At 33.4% G+C, this 25007-nt stretch overlaps 1 protein-coding gene across 1 annotated transcript in view; it reads left to right on the top strand.

The window, feature by feature from the left end:
• Window positions 1-25007, top strand: part of LOC141499800 (uncharacterized) — a 446129-nt gene that overhangs the window by 114580 nt on the left and 306542 nt on the right. The gene's annotated exons all lie outside the window — the stretch shown is intronic.

The raw sequence follows: 25007 nt of genomic DNA, 5'->3' as shown, positions 1-25007 counted from the left end.
GTGAGATTTTCCTATAATAAAGATTAACAAAAGCTCCAAACTAACAAAAACCACCTGACAAATGAACCATGTATGACAGCTAATGTGATATCCATAATCACTACAATGAAAAAAAGGGAGGTGAATTTCCTTATCTTTTCTTTGGAGCATTATAATTGTTATTAATTTTCTGTTTCTTTATATTATTATAGTTTTTCCTCTTTCTTTCTTTCTTTCTTTCTTTCTTTCTTTCTTTCTTTCTTTCTTTCTTTCTTTCTCTGGGGCAAAGAAAATAGAAATTTTAGTAAATTTTGAGGTACAATTCCAAATTGTTTCCTAGAATAATTGGAATACTCCAGAACTCCACTAATAGATATGTGTGTCTATCTTTCCACAGTCCCTCAAATAATTTGTCATTATAAGCCTGGGTTCATGCTTGGAGTATTTGTATAAAACTCTCTGTTTGTGATCTCTCTCTCTCTCTCTCTCTCTCTCTCTCTCTCTCTCTCTCTCTGTCTCTCTGTTGGGGAATGAGGGAAAGAGTTGCATGAGATTTGGGGAGAAGAGACTTTATTGTTTCTTCCTGCTTTCAGAAGAGAGGCACATGATTCTAGACCTGGAGAAATTCAGAGAGAATAGACTCTAGAAGACAGATTTTTGGAGAAGAGCTGCTTCTCCAGTCATTCCTGATTTTTAGCTTATCTCCCTGGGGACTTTAGGGTGAGATTTGGGAAATCTCTATTGCTTGAATTGATATCTTATTCCCTATGGAATAATTCATTAACTTTTTGTATTGTCAGTAATATTTTAGTCTGTCTTTAGTTTACTATTTGAATAAATGAATTTATTTAATATTCATTGTTCATAATGACATTTTAAATAACCAGCATAAGGTGGGGAGAGGTGAAATCATCAAGCATAAGTGTCAGTCACCGTTATTTTTTATCTTAAAAAATTTTCAATTCCAAATTCTCTCCCCTACTCTTTGAGAAGGCAAGAAATGATGTTCATTACACACACACACACACACACACACACACACACACACATACATATATATATATATGTATTATATATATATATATATATACATGAAATTGTATATTTCTGAATTAGCTACCTTTATCCCTTAAATAGTGAACTAGTTGGTACAGAGGATATACAGCAAGACCTGGAGTCAGGAAAACTCATCTTCCTGAGTTCAAATGTCATCAAATGCTTACTGTGTGACTTTTGGCCAAGGCATATAATCCTGTTTGCCTCCATTCCTCTTCTGTAAAATGAGCTGGAGAAGGAAAATGCAAACTGCTTCAGTGTCTTTGTCAAGAAAAGCCCAAATGTGGTTATGAAGAGCCAGACATGACTCAAAAACAACTAAATAAACCCCCTTGAGAGGAAATAACTAGGAAAGTAGCTTGTATCTAAGGGGTGTGGAAGGAAACCTTTCCTCTGTAATAGCAATAATTTTCCCTTTTTAAAAAGAGGATATATATATATATATATATATATATATATATATATATATAATTTTCATGCAATATCCCTTATCTGAGGAGAATAGTGTAATAACTTTGTGGTCCTTTTTCTTGATTCCCTTTTGAGGAATGAAAATCTCTCAGTGAGTAGAAGTTAGACACATAGGGACATAGCCTGTCATGGTTAATACCAATCTCCCCTTCTCCCTCCACATACATACTTTACATCTTCTTAAACAGTTTGAGACCTCAGAGTTGTTTGTATTTTCATTTCTCTTATTGGTGATATTGAGCAATATTTCATATATTTGTTCATAAATTGTAATTCTTTAGGGAACTATTTGTTCAAAATGTTTGACCATTTCATCTATTAGGAGATAATAATTTTTTAACATATCCCAGTGTTATCTTAGATATTTTACTTTTATCAGAGTTTATAGGATCATAGATCTATTAATGTAAAGGACTCCAGATGTCATCTAGTCTAATTTCTATATTTTACAAATCTTAACTAATTTGTTCCAGATTATATAAGTGAGATCTGAATCCAAAATTTCTGACTTTTGAATCATAGTTCTTTTTATTGTACCATTCTTATATTTGTTGGAAAGAACTTTTTTCTCCAAAAACTAAAAAGCACAGTTTTGCTTCTTAGGTGTGTTGATGTTTATATGAAAGCTTTTACATTCATGCTGTTTTTTTTAAAAGAATTTTATATTTTGTCATCTTTCTTTTAATTGCTTGTTAAATTCCTAAATGGTTAAGAACTCTTCACTTTCTCATGTTGGAAAAGGTGATATTTTTGTTGATGTCTATGTTTTTTTTTAAATTATTTTTCTTAGAGCTGTCACTAGTATTTCTGAAACTATGTTAAATAACAAGGGCATTGAGGGCATGCTTGCTTGTTCCCTGTATTTATTGAGAATTCTTCTAGAGTTTCTCCATCAAAAAAATAAATAGGTTTTGGGTTGATATAGAACCTCTTCATATTAAAATGCTTTCTTTTTATATCTATATATCTTTACATATATATGGTAGTACACATATTCATATTCATACTTATTCATAGCAGTGCATATTCATATATTTATAGTAACACAGAAGAAAGCTTTTTTTTGTCAAAGGTTTTTTCTGTTTTCTTTTTTTTATGGTGTCATTGCATCTATTGATATAATCATGCAGACTAGCTAATTTTGTTCTTCTCTATAACTTGTTTACACAGTCAAGAGAGGCACTATATAAAGCCACAATGAGATGTTTAGATTAAGTATTTCAGTCTATTATACGTTATAGTTTAGAGAAACTCTGATTGAGAGCAGGGATAAGTCATAAAATTATTGATTATCTTTCTATTCCTCTTGAAGAAGATAAACATGGTGATATCCTTAAAATTCTGTGCCTTTCCTTCAATGCTTCATATTTTGAGTGGGAAAAAGTCAAAACAATTCTTTAAAGCAATTCTCTTTGTTCTACTTGAAAGTTATAGTAGATTCTCCACTTTGGTTGGGTACATTTCTCTGATTTCTAGTATTGACTTCTTCAAAAGTTTTATTAGTGTGTCAGATTTTTCTCATTTTGTGAGTCCCCATCTATAATAGCAGAAATTGTTTGTACTAAATTGTTGAAGTACTCTTGACAGATCTCCATGAGGATCATGGTTCTGTGAATAGGCTAAAAAAAGTTTCCATCCTGGAGGAGTATAGTTGCTTTTGTGACTGTGGTTGCTTTCGTGTATCATAGAGATTTCAAATGTAAATAAATTGAACCCAGTGACAAGATGGACCCTGATGGATGTTCTATTACTTCTTTTATTGAAAGATTTTGGACAAGATACTTTATATCATTTTTGTTTAATTCCTTTGTGGCCTCTCCTTTGTTGTCTTAATATTTTATTTAAACTTTATTACTTAATTTCTTAAACTTTCATTACTTAATGTTTCATATCTCATATCTCATTATATTACAGAAATTATTATAATAATTTGCTAAAACATTACTAGGAAGGTAACTGATGCTTACAAATCAACATTTGTTGCAGAGAATGAGGAGGCAGAAAAACTGTAAAACAGTGACAGAAGCCAATAACAGTTTTCTAAGACCCTCCAAAATGAAGACAAGGTAATTTCAATTCTCAGTTATTTTCAAAAAAAGGTATGCATTAAGGAAGATAATAAAAAAAAGTTAGAAAAATAGTTCAGGAGAAAGAAAAGAAAGATGAACCATTCATTTTTCTCTAGTAAAAAATCAACAGTTATCTTTGACAATGAAATTCTGAAATTTAACCACTGCATATTTTGTGGTTCCAAGTGTTTTTTTCTGACAGTGAGCTATAGATTCACTCTTCACCCCTCTCGAACTATATTTAGCTTTTAGGGACAAAGATTCAGGATTAGGTTTACCTCACTTTGGAAATTTTATAAAAATAGGAAATTAACACCAATAGAATTCTTTCTCATTTTGTGCCTAAGTTACTTCTTTGGGGCTTTTTTCTTGAAGAAAGAGATTTTGGAGGTCTGCATGTAGGGAGCTGTGAACAACAATCCCAGTATGAAAATGATCATGCCATATCCAAAAATAACTGGTACCAATGTCTAGGTAACATTTTGAATTAGGTGTGTGTGTGTGTATAGTCAAATTGACTATATACTGAATTCCTTTATAAAGTAAAGATCAAGATCAGTACCTAATTATTTGTAATACTCTCCTTGAGAAGCTATGGTTCACAATGAAAATAGCTCCAACACAATTTATTTAGTTGTTTTTGTCAACTGCCATATTAAAGAAACATAAAAAAGACTTGAAATCATATTAATCATAAAACATTTCATGTCCTTACCAACCAAAGAAATGTGAGCTAAGAGCAGCACCAATTTAGAATATAAGCTTTTGTAAAATCTTACAGAAGATAGTAGGAAGCTTATGAACAGTATTGTCTCATAAAATAATAAGATCCATTAGAAAGAAAAACAAGTTTACAGAAAGCTTGTCAAGATGCCCAATTAAGACAAGTCATTTTTAAAACATTCAAAGATGAAACTGGAAGCAGGTAAAAAATAGATGAAAAATGTAAATTATCTGTCAAGATTTCCCAGCAGAATATTTCCCCCCTCAAAGACAATAGAACTTCCCCATATGAGAATAATGCCATATTGTGATCCTAATATCACACTCCTTATTGTTTTCATAAGGCAATAGAAATGGCCCTAAAGAAGATTACATGAGAAGTGTAGGTGGACTTGACCAAGAATAAACAGAGAATATCTGTGACAAAAGAACTTTAAGGGTATGGAGACAGAGAGAGAGAGACTCTTAAGAGTTCTAAAAGAGTGAGGATATAAAATGCTTAGAAACAAATCATTGATATTTCTGAAAATAGTTTTTGCAAACTGGGCATGATTCAGGCAGGACTGATGTTTTGGATTCAGAATCAGAATGAAATGAAACATTCATAGTTAAGCTAACAGTAAACAAAAGGTTCACATAACCATAGGATACCAGCAGGCATATCCTCTCTGCCTCTGTGATAGCAATACTGGTAAAGTGATCAGATTTGAGGGAGAGTTTTTCCTGGTTAACTTTTGTCCTTGGGTTAGTGAAAAGATAAATCAATAGTGCAAACTTTAGTCCTGAGAGCCAATTAAATCTATGGGATAGTTTCAAAACGTGTTAAGGAAAAAAAATGACTAGCCTATAATAGCAGATATTAGTTTTACCACAGTGAATAAGAAAATATCATGAAGTAAACCTAAATGTCTAAATCTATACAAAATATATATTCAAATGTGTGTATTTATATATATAAAATATGTAAATATATAAAATATAAACATGTACATATGTATATTTACATATACACATATATAAATATGTGCAAATACAGAAAAGCTCTGTGGCTATTCAAGAATGCTTATATTTTACTTTAAAACTATGTAGTTAAATGGATCAACTTTCAGTGTAAGGTTAACTTACTGTTTCTACTAAGGTAGTTCATTAGTTGGTTCCTCAGCTGACAAGGGAGCAAGCATGCTAATTAGAATCTCCTGGGATGTGGTTTCAGGAACTAGGAATAAAAATTAGATTTGCAAGACAATGTGCACTCTGACCCTGACATCATCAGTGTACTAATGATTTAGTAGTATCAGAACCAGGGTTTCTAGAAGCAAATAGTTGCCCTCCCCCACCTCTCTTCTCTTAGGAGATACAGAGGGCAGATAGCTGAATTTGCATATTGTAATTTGACAAACAATGCTAACCTTTTATTTCCTTGTAACCTGTGGTACATTCATAAATAATAAATAATGAATATTCCATAGATGTGAATAGCACATTTCTGTGACTTTGTTATCCTGATTAAATTATTAATTTCAGAAATAATTGGAAAAGGGCTAGGTATTCTAATTCCAATCAAATGCATAAGCAGCTAAGAGAAAAGAAGATTGAGGGACTTTATCAGGAACATATACAAATCCATTGGTGAAGGTGTAAGCTCTCACTCTCAACCCAATGGTTTCTCTATTTCATTAAGCTGTTAGGAGAATTTTATTTCATCATTTGGGATATTCCATTTTCATTCTAAATACAATATTTTTGTGCTTATAGATTCAAGTCAAGGTGTTTAATTTTACCTGAAATGCTATAGTTTTTGATTTTTTCATTTAAAATTTTTTTTTATCTAAAAAAGATCATGCTGTAGGTAAATGAAAAATGCCTCCAATGAATATTTTGCAATAATTAGACCAGAAAAAGAGGATTCATTAATAATTCTAAAGGGGCATTTTTTTTTTTAGCTTTTTAAAAGGCAATGTGGTTAAGTGGCTTGCCCAGGGCCACACAGCTAGGTAATTATTAAGTGTCTGAGGCCAGATTTGAACTGTGGTATTCCTGAATCTAGGACCAGTGCTCTATCCAATGCACCACCTAGCCATCCCTTAAAGGTACACTTCTAAATTGTAACTACCCAAGTAAATACACAGCTGGGAAAATTTTAAACTCTGAATTATTGATATAATTGTGTAAATATGCTTGATCTCTAATTAATAGTGCAGAAAAGCAATTGATCATGCAAACTATTAGCACCATATGTGTTTTCAACATACTTATTTAAAGAGTGTACATGTCTAAAGTGCTGAATCAGGTTTTGGATCTGAAATTCTCAGTTCCCAACAGTGCTTTAACGCAATTAATGTCTCCTTTGAAAAATCACCCCTATATTTCATTTCATGTATAATATATTAAAATGTAAATATTATAAAATAATTTTGTGGCTTTTTGTTATATTGAGGCTATATTTTATTTGAGTATCATTTAGATTAGTAATATAAAGGCCCAGTCCATAGCTTTCCAAATAGCATAGGCTTGGAGTCATGTTCCACTGAATACCTTGAAACTGTATTATTCTTCCTATGGCTTTATTACTTATTTATTCAACTATACTTAGAAATACAGAAGAATTGGGGAAGGAAGATTACCTTCAAAGAGTGGGATCAGTCTTTTTTTTGTAAACCTTTTTTTATGACATGATTTCTCATCCAAGCAATATAATGATATTTAGGTGTTCTTTTTTTAGAAAAATATATTTAAGTAGCTGAAGGAAATGCCAAATTTCAGTTAGGAGTTGCTATCCAAGTTCATAGACATCAGAAATCTATCTACAGTTCTCTTAGTGGGCTCATAGACTTCAAGTTAAGAATTTCCTCCAAAGAAAGTTGTGGTATTCATATCCATGGTCCTTGACTAACTTTCAAAGCACTTAAATTGTATTACTATACCAAATTGCAAAAGCAAAATATTCTTTACAAGTGACTTACTTCAAGACTTCTTTACATAGTAAACAGTATAAAAGATATCATTTCAGTGTTCTACTCTTGTTTTGTATGTATTACATCTTAATCATGAAAGTTTGACTAAAGCAGAGGTCTCCTTTCAATTCACTTGAATTCAACATTTATTGATCATTTACTATATATATATATATATATATATATATATATATGGAGAGAGAGAGAGAGAGAGAGAGAGAGAGAGAGAGAGAGAGAGAGAGAGAGAGAGAGAGAGAGAGAGAGAATGAATGGTGGAGAGAGAATCATTTATATCACATCCTTGTCCTTCCTGGATCTTACAATCTAGTAAAGGGAAAAATCAAATAAACTGTAAACCAAAATACAGTTACACACAAGAAATATGAGGATGATGCAGAATTAAGTGGTAAGTGTGATCTAAGGACAAATATTTTTTGTTACTCAGAAGAGTCATCAGGGAAGGTATTTATTAGACAAAGTGGTATTTCATTTGACCTTTAAAGGATAAACAGATTTCAGCTAGCCAAGAAGGGGAGAGAGGGCATTCCAGGCAGAGGGAATAGTCAGAGATGAGAAAATCTAGTTGGGGGGTGGGGGAGAGAATACTCTAATTTGGCAGGAGCATAGAGAGGAATATAAAATGAGACCGATACTGGTTTTTGGAAAGCCTTGAATGCTAGCCAGAGAAATTTTAATTTTATTTGATAGACAATAGAGAATCATTGATGATATCCATATTTGGGAATCTCTGTGGGAATATCTAGTAACTTTGCGATGTTAGAGGTTGGGATTTAGGATAGGCAAGGATTAGGATAGGCAAATTTTTCACTTCAATACCTCCTTTTATATTTTTTCTTCACTTTGTGGCACCTTCTCTCACCTATCTCAAGCTCAAAAGCTACCTAACTGAGGCCTCAGATGCTAAGATCCTCTCCCATGGCACCTATACTCTGGGTCTATTTTATCCTCTCCTTATTTTTCATAAAAACTTGTGTGACCCATTTTCCACTTCTCAAGATATTTTATTTTCTAAAGAACTTAAGAAATGCATTGTAACACATATTTGCCTCATGTACTAACATATTCCACTCATTCCTCCAAGATATATTTTAATAGGGAATCTTTTATTTCTGCCTGTGGATTTGGAATTAGAAAATCTTTCTTGAAATTCCATTTCTTATATTTACTAGTTATGTAAATATAGACAAATTACTATACTTCTCTTTTCCTACTTCTTCATATTTAAAATGGAGATAATCCACAAACTACCTCCTAAATAATACATACACTACCTCCTAAAGGATTCAGATATGTTTTTTGTAGAATGCATTTTCAAATACAGTTCATCAAAACCTGCACACTTTGAAACAGGAGATATTTTGTAGTCTTCTCATACAAATCTTCTTCTCAAGGCATATGATGGAAACATAGAGCAATCTACTCTTTTTGAACCTGTTTTCCACTGGTGCTGTTCTTTGCTGAACCTTTACTTGGCTGTTTATAAATCCTATACCAGGTCATTATGTTTTGACTGCTATTCCTTCCTTTCTCTATTGGTTTGATCTTTCTCCTACTATGTGCATCTGAGCTGAAGCTCAGGAGGAGTAGATTCTGTCCATCTTCTCTCACACACCCAGTTATCAGAATTGGAAAGAGTTCTCTACATTTTGTACCCTCTTGGAATATATAACAACTAGCTTGGTAACTAGAGCTAGTAGACATTTATTTAGACTGTCTTTAAGTTACCTCCTCCTATTAGTAGCATCAATAATTTTGTCCTAACCCTACATCTGACTTGGGGTTAGAAAATTCCCATTAACTCCAGACATTTGCTAACCATTAATGTGCCTTTCTGTTCAAGATACTTTTGGGGGGGTGAGTAGGGAAAAGAGGGGACTAAAGTCCATTGAATCCCAAAGGAATTTATACTCTAATACATCGTGGTTTCCCTAAGCTCCCTATGATCCATATTACCCACCCATTGCTTCAGTTTCTTTACTCATAAAATGTGGAGGTTGAACCACATTTTCTCTTAAGAACTTTTCTAACATTATATCCCATTATATGATGATATTAAAATCTGTTGTTAATTTGACATGTCAGTAGAGCCCTGGAGGCAAGTTCCAGAGGTGAAAAGATTAAGTTCTCAAAGGAATAGTTGCTGAGAAAATGGTAGGGGAGTAAAGCAAAGTATGGTGGTTAAAGATGGGTTTGATAATTATGGAGTATGACAAGACCAAGTAAAACTTTTTATTTTTTTTAAGAATAGAGAAAACATGGGTATGCATGTTGGTAGCAGGAAAGCAATCTGAAGAAAAGGAGATAATCATACATTAATATTCTCAAGTTTATTAGCATAGAGCTAATAGTTTATAGTAATTTGAGAATTTTAATTTCTTTTGATCTAGTTAAAATCTCTTCTTCCTCATTTATTTAAAAATAATTTTTACAATTACATGTACAATTTTTAAAACATTCATTAAAAATTGAATTTAAAACTCTTTCCTTCTTTCTCTTCCATTTCCTTTCATTATGCAACTATACAAAGCATTTCCATATTAGTCCTGCTGTGAAAGAAAACACAGAACACCCACCTCCAAAAAAAATAAGAAAGATAAGGGAGGTAAAAATATAGACTTCAATCTGCTTTCAGACTCCATCAGTCCTGATGAATAAATTTTGATCTTAAGTCCTTCAGAATTATTGTCTTAGATCATTGTAATGTTAAGAATTCATAGTTGATCATCATTTCAATACTGCTGTTATTGTGTATAGTTTACTTCTATTCACTTTGCATGAACTTATATGTCTTCACAAATTTTTCTGAAGCCATTTTGCTCATTTCCTATTATCCTATTATATTTAATCACACTCATCTACCACAACTCATTTAGCCATTCCTAATTCAAAGATATACTGCCAATTTCCAATTCTTTGTCAAGACAAAAAAAGTTGCTAGAAATATTTTTGTTCAAATCTTTTTTTGAAAAAATTCTTTGGGAGAGACTTAATTTTGGTATTGCTGGGTCAAAATGTATGCATAACTTTACAGCCTTTTGGGAAGAGTTCCAAATTATTTTCCAGAATGGTTGGATTAGTTTATAACTCCACCAACAGTATTAATGTCCCAATTTTCTACATCCCCATCAAATTTTGTCATTTATCTTTACTATCATATTAGCCAATCTTATAGATATGAGGTGGTAACCCAGAGTTGTTTTGATTTTGCATTCTCTAATCAATAATGACATGGAACATTTTTCATATGACTATAGATAACTTTTATTTCTTAATATGAAAACTTCTTGTTCATATCCTTTGATCATTTAGTTCACTTTTCTCTCTCCATATATATATATGTGTGTGTGTATGTATATATTATATATATACATCTATCTATCCATATGAATAAAAGTATTTATCTTTGAGACTTTTATCAGAGAAGCACTTGAATTAATTTTGAAAACTTGAGTTAGTTCTGTTTGTGCACAATTTTTTTAATTTCATGTGACCACAATTATCCACATCCCTTCCAACATTGAACATTGTCCTTTCTGGTCATATTGGCAAATCTGATAGTTTTAAGATGGTACTTCAAAGCTGTTTTGATTTGCATTTCTCTAACCATAATGATTTAGTAATGATTTAGAGCAATTTTTTGTATGACTATGGATAGCTTTGATTTCCTCATCTGTAAATTACCTTTACATATCCTTTGACTATTTGTCAATTGGGAAATTGCTTGGTTTTTGACAAAGCTGACTCATTTCTCTGTATCAGAAACCCATTTGTAATACAATTTGTGATCTGTTATGATTAATCACTGTTATTCATAATTTTTTTCTTTGTTTCCCTTGATATTTTGACCATTTGCTTTTCCAGATGAATTATTTTCCAGTTCTATAAAATAATTTTTGGTAGCTTAATTATTATGGCATTGAATAAGTAAATTAATTTAGGTATATTTGTTATTTTTTATATAGGATTGGTCCACTCAAGAGCAATTAATATTTTTCTAATTATTTAGATCTGACTTTATATGTATAAAAATGTTTTATAATCATGTTAATATACCACCTGGGTTTTACTTGGTAGGTAGATTTTCAAGTATTATATTATTTGCAGTTGTTTTTATTTTATTTTAAAAGATTTTATTTATTTTGAGTTTTATAATTTTTCCCCTAATCTTGCTTTCCACCCCCCAACAGAAGGCAATCTGTTAGTCTTTACATTGTTTCCATGGTATGCATTGATCTAAGTTGAATGTGATGAGAGAGAAATTATAACCTTAAGGAAGAAAAATAAAGTATAAGAGATAGCAAAATTACACAATAAGATAACTTTTTTTTTTTCTAAATTAACGCTTATAGTCTTTGGTTTTTGTTCAAACTCCACATCTGGATACAGATGGTATTCTCCATCACAGACAGTCCCAAATTGTCCCTGATTGTTACACTAATGGAATGAGCTAGTCCATCAAGGTTGATCATGACCCCAATACTGCTGTCAGGGTGTACCATGTTTCTCTGGTTCCTTTGAAGTTATTTTAAATGGAATCTCTTTTTCTATTTCTTGCAGCTGGGTTTTGTTGGCAAAATGTAGGAATACCAATAATTTTTGTGGGTTTATTTTATATCTTGCAATTCTTTTAAAGTTTCTGATTCATTCAATTAGCTTTTTTTAGTTGATTTTTTTTTTAGGGTTTTTCAAGGCAAATGGGGTTAAGTGGCTTGTTCAAGGCAGCATAGCTAGGTAATTATTAAGTGGCTGAGGTCAGATTTGAACTCAGGTACTGCTGACTCCAGGGCCAGTGCTCTATCCACTGTGTCACCTAGCTGCCCCTTTTAGTTGATTCTTTAGAGTTCTCTAAGTACACCATCATATCATCTGCAAAGACAATTTTGTTTTCTCTTTGCCTATTTTAATTCCTTCTATTTCTTTTTCTTCTCTTATTACAATAGCTAGCATTTCTGTATAGTATTAAATAATATTGGTGCTAATGGACAGCCTGACTTCATCTCTGATCTTCTTGGGAAGGCTTCTAGCTTATCTGTATGACAGTTAAAGTTTGCTGATGATCTCAAATAGATACTGCTTATCATTTTAAGGAAAGCTCCATTCCCCCCCCCCCCCCCCAATGCTTTCTAATGTTTGTAATAGGAATAGTCAGGAGCTTTTTCTTCATCTATTGAGATAATCATATGGTTTATGTTCCTTTTATTATTTGTATGGTCAATTATACTGAAAGTTTTCCTACTTTTAATTCATTTTAAGTATTAAACTGTGCATTCCTAATATAAATTCTATATTGTCAAGATGTATGATTTTTGTCATATCTTGCAGTAATCTGCTTTCTGCAATTTCATTTATGATTTTGCAACAATATTAATTAGGGAAATTAGTCTATAATTTTCTTTCTATGTTTTGACTCTTTCTGGTTGTCAGAATCATAATTTGGTAGAATTCATTCTTTGCCTATATTTCCTAATAGTTTTTACATGGTATTAGAATTAATTGTGCTTTGAATATTTGGTAGAATTCACTTGTGAATCTTTTGGGTCATTGATTGATTTTTTTTCCAAGATAAGGTTGATATTTTAGTTCCTTTTCTGTTAATTTGAGTAATGTACATTTTTGTAAATATTAATCTAATTCTCTGAGATTGTTATATTTGTCATATAAATGGATAAAATAGCTTCATATAATTGCTTTAATTTCATGTTCATTGGAGGTGAAGCCACTCTTTTCATTTTTCATACTAATAATTTTGTTTTCATTCTTTTTAAAAATCAAATTAACCAATAGTTTAGTTTATTTTTATGAACTCAGCTTCCACTTTTACTTATTAGTATTTTCCTTTCAATTTTATTACTTTCTTCCTCAATGATAATATTGATTTGAGTTTTTTGTCTTATGTTCTCTTATGTTGATTTAACTTACTATGACAACTAAAAAAGAAAAGAATTCTTGGTTTTATTTATCATGTAAATTATTTTCTTATTTTAAAACTGTATGATTACTTCTGAGATTATATTTCTCTAAATATGCTTTTTTATTAGTTGTTCCTTTATTTTTAGTTGCAGTACCAATTAATTTTCTTTTTAATTTACATTGGAGTTCTGGGTCATGAATTTACCTTTGAGTACTGGTTTGGCTCCATTCTGTTTATGTTTATAAAAAGTTTATGTGTTGTAATTATATGAATCTTTTTTTTTTAAAAAAATAAACATTTCTTTTTCATCTGATCATTATTCCACAAGTGTATATTATGCTTTTTTTCAATGGTTCATTATTTCTTTTTTTTTTTTTAAATACATCAACCAATCAGTCAAGTTGGCAAGTGACTACTATTTACCTGAAACTTTGCTATGCACTGAAGACTAAATGGCAACATATATATGTTTTTCTGTGTGTGTGTGTGTGTGTGTGTGTGTGTGTGTGTGTGTGAGAATAGGGAAGGGAATAAATATTTATTTTGTGCCAGGCATTATGTTAGCACTGAAGAGATAAAGATAAAAATGAAAGTATGCATACATATGTGTATTGGGGAGAGGGAAAGGAAAGTAACAGGCATTTATGAAGTACTTATTATATGCCTGTCATTGTGTTTTACAAATATCCTATTTTATAATGAGATAATATTTTGTGCACGTGTGTGTGTGTGTGTGTGTGTGTGTGTGTGTGTGTGTGGGTGTGTGTCTAATGATCAAAGGACTTCTGATCAGTTTATTTCCCCAACATCCCAAATGATGAAATTATTTTATAAGGGATAGTCAATACAGGCAATAAGATGTAAAAGTGAGACCTTTTCAGTCTTTGAAGTGTATTTTATAAATATATACAGACACTTCAGACTTTGAGTCTATGTAAAAGAAGTATAAAGGAAGGTTGCACTTCTTTGCTCCTTTGCATGGTATTGAGGAGCTCCTTAATCAGCTTGGGAGGAATAGAAAAGCCTTGGTCATTGGCTGGGGAGCAGCTGGCACCATGTAGAAAATGTTTAGTGATTTTGCTAGAGAATCAGATGCATACCCTCATTTGCCAGCTCAAAAGAAAGAATAGTGATAGTCAAGAAGAGAGACATCTATGGAAGAAGAACTTAGTTCCTGAGGTCACTCTTCAAGTTTCCTCTTGTACCTTTTGGAGAATGTAGCATAAGAACTAAGTCAGTCTCCCTTTTCCTCTTCTGTATCTTTTCCTCTTATTTCCAACATTTATTTAACCTGGAACACAGCCTGTAAGGGCAATTCAAAGGCATTGCTTCTTGAACACCAGCCTTTTGTGGGAAAAAAACAAAAACGATACAGAACACAAAGCCATCTGGAGGAATTAGATGATGAGTTTTTTATGCAGATCGCAAAGTTGGCAGAGAGGTATAATACAGTTGTAGATTTTAGTAGCTCCTCAATTTCATCTCTTATTTCATCTAATCTAGTTTGAGTTGTCCTTTATTATTTTTTTTTGTGTGATTGCTTTTCATGGGGGGGGGCAATATATTGTGTTACATGGAGTTGAGAGTATTGTTGACAGAGAGCAATTTGAAACTTTTACCTGTAGCAGGCTAGAAGTATTTCTACAATTTTATTATGCTACAATACTGGCCCATTAGGAAAGAATTCATATCTCCAGGTCATTTTATGTGCACCCATGGTTTGCTAAATTTAGTGTGAAGTGTCATCTGAACTGAAACATTTTAGTTGACAGATTCTGATTTCTCCTAATGTGTTTTACTTTTAGTACTAGAATATAAAGGGACACCCCTTGCTGCACTGATTTCCTTGTGAAGAGGATATGATCATCACTATAATTTTGAGTAAGGTCTGATGTAGATGCTTAATAAATGTTTATTGAACTGATTACTGTTCATGTATAAATCACAAACTATTCTACACTTTCCATATTCAATAAATGATCATAAAATTTTTAATTGAAATCATAGGGTAAGGAACAATGTATTACCTTCTTGGGTAGATCATTCCATTTGGGGCTGACTGTATTTGTTAGGAAGTGTTTCTTTAGATCAAAAATATATTTGCTTCTTTGAAGCATCTATCTAGGCTGTCTTGTCTTAGGAGCATTGACAATCTATGGTGATTTTCCCAGTATTTTAGTGTTTCTGACAGATCTTCAAATGTGCTGCAAAGATTCCATGATATGTCTAATCTCCTTTGTATATCACCCTGGTTAAGTGTACCCATACTTCGCTTCTCAGCTCACTCTTTCCAACATATTCCCTTTCAAGGCATTGACACCAGGATGGACTCTGAAGGAGTTATTATTATTATTATTAGTAGTAGTAGTACATAGATAAAGATGATATAATGCTTCATAAAGGGATAGCAAGAAAACTTGAATTGAAGAGTTTATGAAGGGCGATATTTTATAATTAGGCGATGTTGGAGTTAGGTTATGAAGGGTTTTAATGACAAAAGAAATTTGTATTTGGTTCTAGAAATATGGACTTCATTGTGTCTTAAGAACAACACTAGTGGGGCAGCTAAGTGGCTCAGTGGATCTAGTACTGGCACTGGAGTCTGGAGGACATGAGTTCAAATCCAGCTTCAGACACTTAATAATTACCTAACTGTTTGACTTTGGTCAAATCACTTTATTCCATTGCCTTACAAAAAAAAGAATAACACTAGAGATGGTGTGGAGGACGGGTTAGATTAGGAAAAATGAGAACAATTGGGAAGCTATTACAATAATCTAGGTGAAAGATGTTGAGGGCCTCAATTACAGTGGTGCTTGAATGATTAAAGAGAAAAGGAAATATATTGGAGATGTTATATAGATAGAACCAACAAAATTTGACAACTGAGTAGATATTTTATATGAGGGAAAATGAGATGATGAAGATAATTCAGAAATTATGGACCTGGACAACTGAAAGCCTGGTGTACTTGAGGGAAGTTCTTGTAAGGGGTATTTTAAAAAAATTATTTACTTTGAATTTAGAATTTTTCCCCTAATCTCACTCCCCCCCCCACAGAATTTAGTCTGTTAGTCTTTACATTGTTTCCATGGTATATATTGATCTAAGTTGAAGGTGATGAGAGAGAAATCATATCCTTCAGGAAAAAAGATAAAGTATGAGATAGCCAAATTACATAATAAGATAACATTTGTTTTATTTTTAAATTAAAGGTAATAGTCTTTGCTCTTTGTTCAAACTCCACAATTCTCTGGATACAGATGGCATTCTCCATCACAAATGTAGCAAAATTATGCTTGATTGTTACAGTGATGAAATGAGCAAGTCCATTAAGATTGATTATCAACCCCATGATGCTATTAGGGTGTACAGTGTTCTGGTTTTGCTCATCTTGCTCAGCATCAGTTCATGCAAATGTGAGGGGTGTTTTTAAGAAGAATGATAAACAGTTCTGTATTGGACATATTGATCTTGAGGATATCACTTCGGAAATATCCAATAGGCAGTTGGTGGTCTAGAGTTAAAAAGAACTTGGGTTGAATCTGTCCATCTGAGAATCATCTGAATGTTCATGATAATCGATCCTATGAGAAATGATGAGGTCATCAAGAAAGACAGTATAGGTAAAGAGTAAAAGAGAATTCAGGACTTTGGGTTCTCTTACAGTTAAAGACAGGATACAGATAATGATATAGAAAAGGAGAAAAACTTCAACAGCCATTTGAAACTACTCTCTTCAAAGTTAGAAAGATCATCTCTTAATTTACATATCTGATGGCTTTTTCTCAATCCCTATCAGTCCCTATCCTGTCCTCTGTAGTATTTTATACTACTGACCATCTTCTCTTCCTGGATCCTTACTGTTCTCTGAATATTGAAGTTAGAAGAGAGATTGCAAAAGCTTAGAAGTGAATGAGAGAAATGGAGGACATGAATGTCTTTTCTTTTCTTTTCTTTTTTGTACCAAACTAAACTTAAATTTTGTTTTGTGTGTGTGTGTGTGTGTGTGTGTGTGTGTGTGTGTGTGTGTGACAAAATTACTAGACTGTGGAATATTGTAGATATAATTCACCTAGATTTTATAAAATATTTACCTTTTTCCGTATTTTTTGTTTTTAGTTTTTGCAAGGTAATGGGGTTAAGTGGCTTACCCAAGGCCACACAGCTAGGTAATTATTAAGTGTCTGAGGCTGGATTTGAACTCAGGTACTCCTGACTCCAGGGTCAGTGCTCTATCCATTGCACCACCTAGCCTCCCCTTTTTCCATATTCTTAGAGATAAGATGTAAATAAATATGGACTAGACAGTGTTAGGTGAATGTAGAACTAGGTTAATATTTGTTACCATGGAAAGTGGCTCTATTGAGGCTCTTGGCTGTTGATGATAATTTTCACTATTCTATATGAATGTAAAAATGGTAAACTCATATAACTTTCAGGGGACATAAACTAGGAAGTATAGTAGAAAATTGAATGGTGAGTCAAAAAAGATATTTATAGACTAGAACTTTGAACCAAATCTAATAAGATGAAATTTAATAGAAATGAATAAGCTACTAAACTTTGATACAAAATATCCCCTTCACAAGTTGAAAATGAGGGAAGCATGGTCAGACATCTGTTCATCTGGAAAGGATCTAGAAATTTTGGTAGACTGAAAGCCTAGTATTACTCAATGGTATGTTATTGGCAACCAAGGAAACCAGTGGAATCATAGACTGCATTGAGAGAAGGCTATAAAGGAAATGATAGTTATTATACTTCACCCTGGTCATGCTTCATTTAATGTATTGTTTTCAGTTCTGGGTATCACATTTTAGCAAATAAACTGGAGATAATCTTAATTTGAAAATTAAGAGATCATAGATTACTTTGGAAAGAGCAGTTTACTTTAGATTAAGAGCAGCAGGGATTATTTTTTGGCCTTTCTTTGTAATCCAGCAAATGCTGACACTGGTAAATGGTTATTGTTTTGATTACAGTTCATGTCTAAATCACAAACACCTCTACATCTTTTATGCATAATAACTGGTCATAAAGTTTTTGATTAAAGTTCTATAGTGAGGGCAATTCTCAGATAGATCATTCCATTTGGGGCTGACTTTAATTGTTAGAAAGCTTTACTTTAGATCAAGAATATATTTGCTTGGGGCAGCTAGGTGGAATTACCTAGCTGTGTGGTCTTGGGCAAGCCCCTTAACCCCATTGCCTTGCAAAAAAAACCTAAAAAAAGAATATATTTTCTTCTTTGAAACAGCCATCTGGTTTTTACTCCTGGTTTTACTTTTGGGAACCCAGGATAATAAGTCAAGTTCCTTTTCCTTCAGATACTTGAGGGTAGTTATTTTGTTTTTAATCTAGCCCTTAAATATTCTCCAGGATAAATATTCCCTAGTTCTTTCTATTGATCCTCACATAAAATGATATAGAAACCCTTCACTATGTATTTATCCTATACTTTGAATTTTCATGGCACAAAAAAGACCTCATTATAGGTGAGATACAGTTTGTTTAAAGCTTATTCTCACAGTTGCATGATTGGAGAACATGGATAAAATTCCAAAGCAGCAGTTGATACTCTGGGTTGTATTTATTTAATCCAGGGGTGATGTCATGGATGGAGGGTTCATGGGCTTTAGGGAAATCAGAAGTGGGAAGAGAGAAGGTCTAGTAAAGTTAAAATTTGTTCTCATATTATGGGCACCCTGGGAAACTGAGGAGGAGAAGTAATGTCTAGAATGAGATCATAAAACACATCTAGCCAATTGCAGTAAGGCCAGTTTCAAGTCTGAGCAAGTTATTCATGCTGAGGAGATAGGGTCTTATCTCTTGAAAGGTAATATTTATGGGACCCCTAAGAAGAGATAGTGGGTAACCTTAAATATCTGAGAAAACTATAGATTCCTTTTCTTTAGTATAAAACAGGAAAAATATACCCTTTCTATTTTCTAAGATAGGAAACATCTTTGTGCTTTGAATAGATTATGATTAACATATAGAAAATAATGTAGTAAAATAAATGGGAAAACAGGTAAGGTAGAGTTGAGGTATATATATATTTTTCCTCTCCCACCCACCTCACTACAGAGTACTCTTTAAATGTTTTTCCTAAAATATGACCCCCAGAGTTGAACATAATATTTCTTTTTTGTTTTGTTTTTTAGGTTTTTGCAAGGCAAACGGGGTTAAGATGCTTGCCCAAGGCCACACAGCTAGGTAATTATTAAGTGTCTGAGACCGGATTTGAACCCAGGTACTCCTGACTCCAAGGCTGGTGCTTTATCCACTATGCCACCTAGCCGCCCCTGAACATAATATTTCAAACATGACTGAGTAATCAAACTATCAACCAACATTTAAACACCTAAAATGTACCAAGCACTGTGGGAATACATAATGTGACAAAACACAGTCTCTGACTTTACAGAGCTTTTGATGTCTAATTGCGGGGAGACCCAATGTAAACAAATATGTACAAACATTTTATAGAATAAATAGGAAATTACTAACAGAGGAAAGGCACTAAAATGTTGGACTTAAAGGAAGCTAGGAAAGTCAGTAGGCTGAATTGAGGAGGGAGATCATTATCTTCTTCTTAGTCCCTAGTAACTTTTTGCCATTCTATAATTTTCTCCATCAAAGGATACTAGAAAAGTTATCTCATAGGATCAGAGCTGAAAAGATATCAAAGGGTACTTAGCCATCGCTTGTCATTTGACAGATGAGGAAAATAAGGTTCAGCAATGTTAAGTGTCTTCTTCAAGGTCCTATAGGTAGGTAGAGAGAGTCAGAGATGAGATTTAAAACCAGGTATTCTAACTTCAGAGACAGTGCTTATTTTTCTATTTCTACCTTGCCTCCCAATAATTATTATTCTGTACAAGCCCACAAAATATATTGACATTAGAAAGGGTTCAAAAACTCGTATTTTAAAGTAAATTATCTTGCCATCCATGATTTCATGGAAGTAATTGATTAAAATATTCACCCAACTAAACCAAGACATTTCACTAGACTTCCAAGTTGATAAAAATCCATCATTTAAGGCTCTTTAGGTATGCTCATTCAAGTTCTGATTAGTTTTGATTAGACTTCCCTTTTAGGATCTCAGGTTATAAAATCCTACCTATCCTATCTTTAAATGAAATACCAATCTCTTATAATCAAAAATATAGAGATTATGATGAATCTTCCCCTATTTATTTGTTATGAATTCTAAAATAGCATTGCCTTTTAAACAGTTCTTATTTTTTGGGCAGAATCAGGTCCACAATGGCAGTTCTCATTATTCTTATTCATTCTCTGCTTCTGTTCAATCATTAGTCATGTGTGACTATGACACTATGGTTCATACTGTCCATAGGTTTTCTTGGCAAAGCTACTTTAGAGGTTTGCCATTTTCTTCTCCAGTTCATTTTATAGATGAGGAAACTGAGGCAAATGGAGTTAAGTGACTTGCTGAGGCTCACACAACTCTTAAGTGTTTGAAGTCTGATTTGGACTCAGGTCTTCCTAATTCCAGGGCTGGCACTTTATCCACTGTGCTACTTTGTTGTCCTATCTCTGATTTTTCTATTGCAAGGTCAGATTCTGATGTAGGGTTATGCATATGATATAATATTTACCTTTTCTAATTGAGATCTACAACTTGCTTTATTACCCATACTCTGTGCATTTATACATAGGCATATGAGTCTATGATTATTGTTTCTGTTTTTCTTTATCTTTGTCTCCTATGGAATACAGAGTATTCCTATAGCTCTTTTTCCAATGTGGTACCTGCTGGCATATGAGTTAGCAGCTGTGGCCTGGTACTTTTCTTCCTTTTCTGTCTTTTTAACTTTAGAACTATCTCAAGCATTTGGTCATTCTTAAGGCAAATAGGTTCTCGGCCCCATAGAGAATGTTTTCTATTACTAAACATAAGGCCATCAAACCTCTATTTTGTGTTAATTTCTAAATACTAAATCTCATTTTGTAACAGTCTCTTCTTAATCATATTCATCTTTATTTTTTCTTCCATTGGCAACAACTGCCACCCCCCCCCCCATGCCTTCTAGTCTCTTTAGGACTTCCTATATAGGATTCTTCTGGTAACATCATATACCTGGAACCTGATGGATGTGTCCTGGTAGGTTTGATAGCTCATAGTATAGGAATGAGAGCTTTGAAGGACCTTATTTAGTCAAGTCTGACACTTGCTTTACAAGCAAGAACCCTGAGATTGAGAGAGATTAAGTGATTTGTCTAAGGTCACAGGTAGAATGTTTCAGAATTCCAATTCAGGTTTTGTGATTCAATCTGGCATTCTTTTTACTCCCACACAAGAAACTCTTTTATCATATCCCTGGAAAATAAGGTTCAACCCAATGTTACTTCAAGGGTGACATGGTTGCCTCTGTACTTGTCATCAGGGAATTGTCTGATGAAATGAACAATGAATGAGAACAATTATTAAATGCTTCCCTCCTCTTAAACCCTTATGTTTTAGGTTTCCTCTATTTCCTTAATATGGCTTTCTTCTTTTTTATCCTCTTAGATCTTTTCTTCCACACAGTAGGTATTCAATAAATACTTCCTGATTGAATTATCCTACATAAGAACATTTTAAATATCCCTGATAAGTCATTGAGCAGAATAGTCCTTTTATTTTATAACCTAGCAGAGTTCAACTTGTACTTTAGAACACATATACAACTGTGTCAGAAATACAAAGGTGATATCATCTCTGCAGGTCAGTAGAACAATTCCCCTTGTCCGACATGCTGGATGAAATCGAGCGAATCTTTTATTTAAGCCACACCCCCACTGATATAGCAAACTACTCCTTTCCTATGCCAAGTATCCTGTTGATATAGGCTCTGTCAGAGCATTCTGAGTCTCAGCTTTTGAAAGCTTCCAAGTTCTTGTTGGAATTTTCTCTCAGGTGTTAGCAATCAGAAATTAGCAGAACCTGCCAAAGCCTTAGGTATACTCAACAAGTAAATATGATTGAAAAACTGAGGGATTATTTGTTTCCACACCAGATATGGTTTAATTATAAATGCTTCAAAACTTCTGATGTACAGAATGTTAAGAATCAAAGTTGAAATGAGGTAGAGAACTTGAAAAGAATTGAGATTGAAAAAGAGGTAGAATGAGGAAGAGAGACAGACAGTGTGAGAGAGAAGCACAGAGAGGGAGACAGATAAAGGCAGACACACACACACAGGAGAGAGAGAGAGAGAGAGAGAGAGAGAGAGAGAGAGAGAAAGAGAGAGAGAGAGAACACTTTAGTAAGATTGGATCATGTGTATGAATTAATTTTTAAAATTATTAAGTTTTTATTCTGTGGAAAGTCATGTCCTAAAAGCTGGAAACAATAGAAAAATAAACACAGACCTTTCCCTCGGGGAGCCTAAACTCTAGGGGAAGGCAATATGTTTGGTGAGCGGTGGGCAGGTCACTCTGGTCTTGAACATTACAAGGATGATGAATGAGGTCATAAGGCAAGTAGACTGATACAATGTATTGAGAAAAATTGGCAGAATTAATTTGATCTTCATAACTGGTCCCAGAAATGGAGAAGTACAGGATAGCCAGTCAAGGCTATGGAAGAGATAACTGGAGAATAGAGAATAAGTGATGGCTAACTGAGCTTTTCTGAAATAGTAGCCTAGGAGAGATAGATTTGGAAGAAATATTAGAGATTGCCTGGTCCAATGTACTCATTTTATAAATAAAGTCACCAAGGCTCTTAGAAAGTGAAATGACTTGCCTGAAGCTGTTGGCTGGCAGAAATATGAGGAGAACCTACATCGCTCAACTGTTGGTTCAGTGCTCTTACTACATTGCCCCTTCACATTTGAGATAGAAGAAAACAAAGTACTATAAGAATTCAATTTATTCTAAATCACTTCCTACTCTCTGTCATCTTTTGCACAAGAGAAGATATTCTGGAAAATACAGTTCTCTAATTTTTTTGAACACCTGCTTGAGAACAGTTTGGTGGTACATTTTTCAGAGCTCCTAAGTTCAAAAATCTAAGAAAAAAATGTAAGTTCATATCCAGTTTCAGATACTAGCTGTGTCAATCTGGGTAAATCACTTAATCCTGGTTTCCTCAGCTGTAAAACAAGAATATTAATAGAACCTATTTCACTGGATTTTTGTGAGGATAAATAAGATAATATTTGTAAGTACTTAGCAGAAATTGGCATGTAGTATGCATTGCATAAATACCCCTTCCCTTCTCTTTCTCTTACAATAAGCAGCAGTAATGAAAGAACTGTTTGTGCCTGTAAATTCTTTCTTTTTTTGCCCAGAATTTCATAGTCCATAGAATGTTTTCTGTATTCCTTCTAGTTGTACTGTATATCTTCATGTTAATCTGCAGAAATTAAATATTAGTCTTCAGGTTTACAATTTTAGAGACAAATAGGTCACTATTTGTGGTGCTGTCACTGAAGTCAGGAAGACCTGCGTTCATATTTGACTTCAAACACTTCTTATTTGTGTGACCCTGGTCAAATCACTTTCTGGCTACCTTTGTTCCCCCCCCCCCCCCTGTAAAATGGAGAATAATGACAACACTTACCTTTCAGGATTATTGTGAGGATGATATGAAATAATTTATCTAAAGAACTTTGCAAACCTTAAAGTGCTATGTAAACACTAGCTTAAAGACAAAAAAAAATAGTGGAAAGCACTTAGTGGTTATCTAGAAGAAGCTAGGAGTGTATAGAGATCTGGGCATGGATAAGTCCAAGTACAGCTCCAGGAAGAGTTTGAATCCTGCCTTAGATACTTTCTAGTTGTGTGACTCTGGACAAGTCATTTAACTGTCTTTAATTTCATTTTTTATCTGCAAAATGAGGATAATATCACCCTCCTAGCAGGTTTCTTGGGAACATCAAATGAGATAATATATATCCCAGGAGCTTTGCAAACTTTAAATGCCATATAAATCTCTAGCCTATCCCTTATATAAAAAAGCAATATCCATTACAATATGCTGCCTAAGTAGCAATCTAGCCTCAGTTTCCAGACCCTTGATGAAGTGGGGCCAACACTTCCCAAGGTAGGCCACTTCAGTTTTGGATTGTTTTAATTTTTAGGAAAGCTTTCTTAGCATCAAACTGAAATTTTCCTCTCATAACTTCTACCTATTTTTCCTAATTTTTCCTTTTTGAGAATTTCTTTTACATGAGGGATTAACCACCAGAGGAAGTCAGTATTTCTTATTAATGATACAAATAAATTATAATGGTGAAAACTCTTAGCTGGAAATCTCCAACCATCACTAGCCATTTCTTCTTCCCAACCCTTTTTAGCTGCTGTCTCTTGATGTCACCTGTGGATCTAAGTCCTTGGAAAACATCCCAAAGAGGGAAAATAAAATGAGGGCACTCAGTGTCACACTAGGAATATTTGGCTTGATGAAGAAAAGCCTTAGAGGAGATATAGCAGCTCTTTTCAAGAACTTGGTCGCTTGTCTTTTAGAACAGGGACTTGTTCTTGGCTCCAAAAGTAGGAGCACTGAAGGAAGGCATTTCTGAATGAAGGTTTACTTAGAAAACTGGGGAGTGGAATAGGGTCCTGATTCACTTTCCTGAAGTCACTAAACAATAAAGTGTGAATTAAATTATAGCCCTCAAAGTAGGAGGAACAAAACAGGAGTAGGGTAAGGAGGGGAGAGTTCTGCTTGGTCTTGCTGTAGGAAGGAAAACAGGTGGGATGAATGAATGAATGTCTCTGGGGAGAATAGAGCTGAGTAGTTGAGCTCCTTTAAGGCTTGGGCAGAGTGGGATGCTGAAGAAAGGTAGGCTTCAAATGATCAAG

Source organism: Macrotis lagotis, chromosome X (genome assembly GCF_037893015.1).
Source record: "Macrotis lagotis isolate mMagLag1 chromosome X, bilby.v1.9.chrom.fasta, whole genome shotgun sequence".
NCBI classification, from domain to species: Eukaryota; Metazoa; Chordata; class Mammalia; order Peramelemorphia; family Peramelidae; genus Macrotis; species Macrotis lagotis.
Note: the sequence above shows the minus strand (reverse complement) of the source record. Positions and strands in the feature narration are given on the sequence as shown.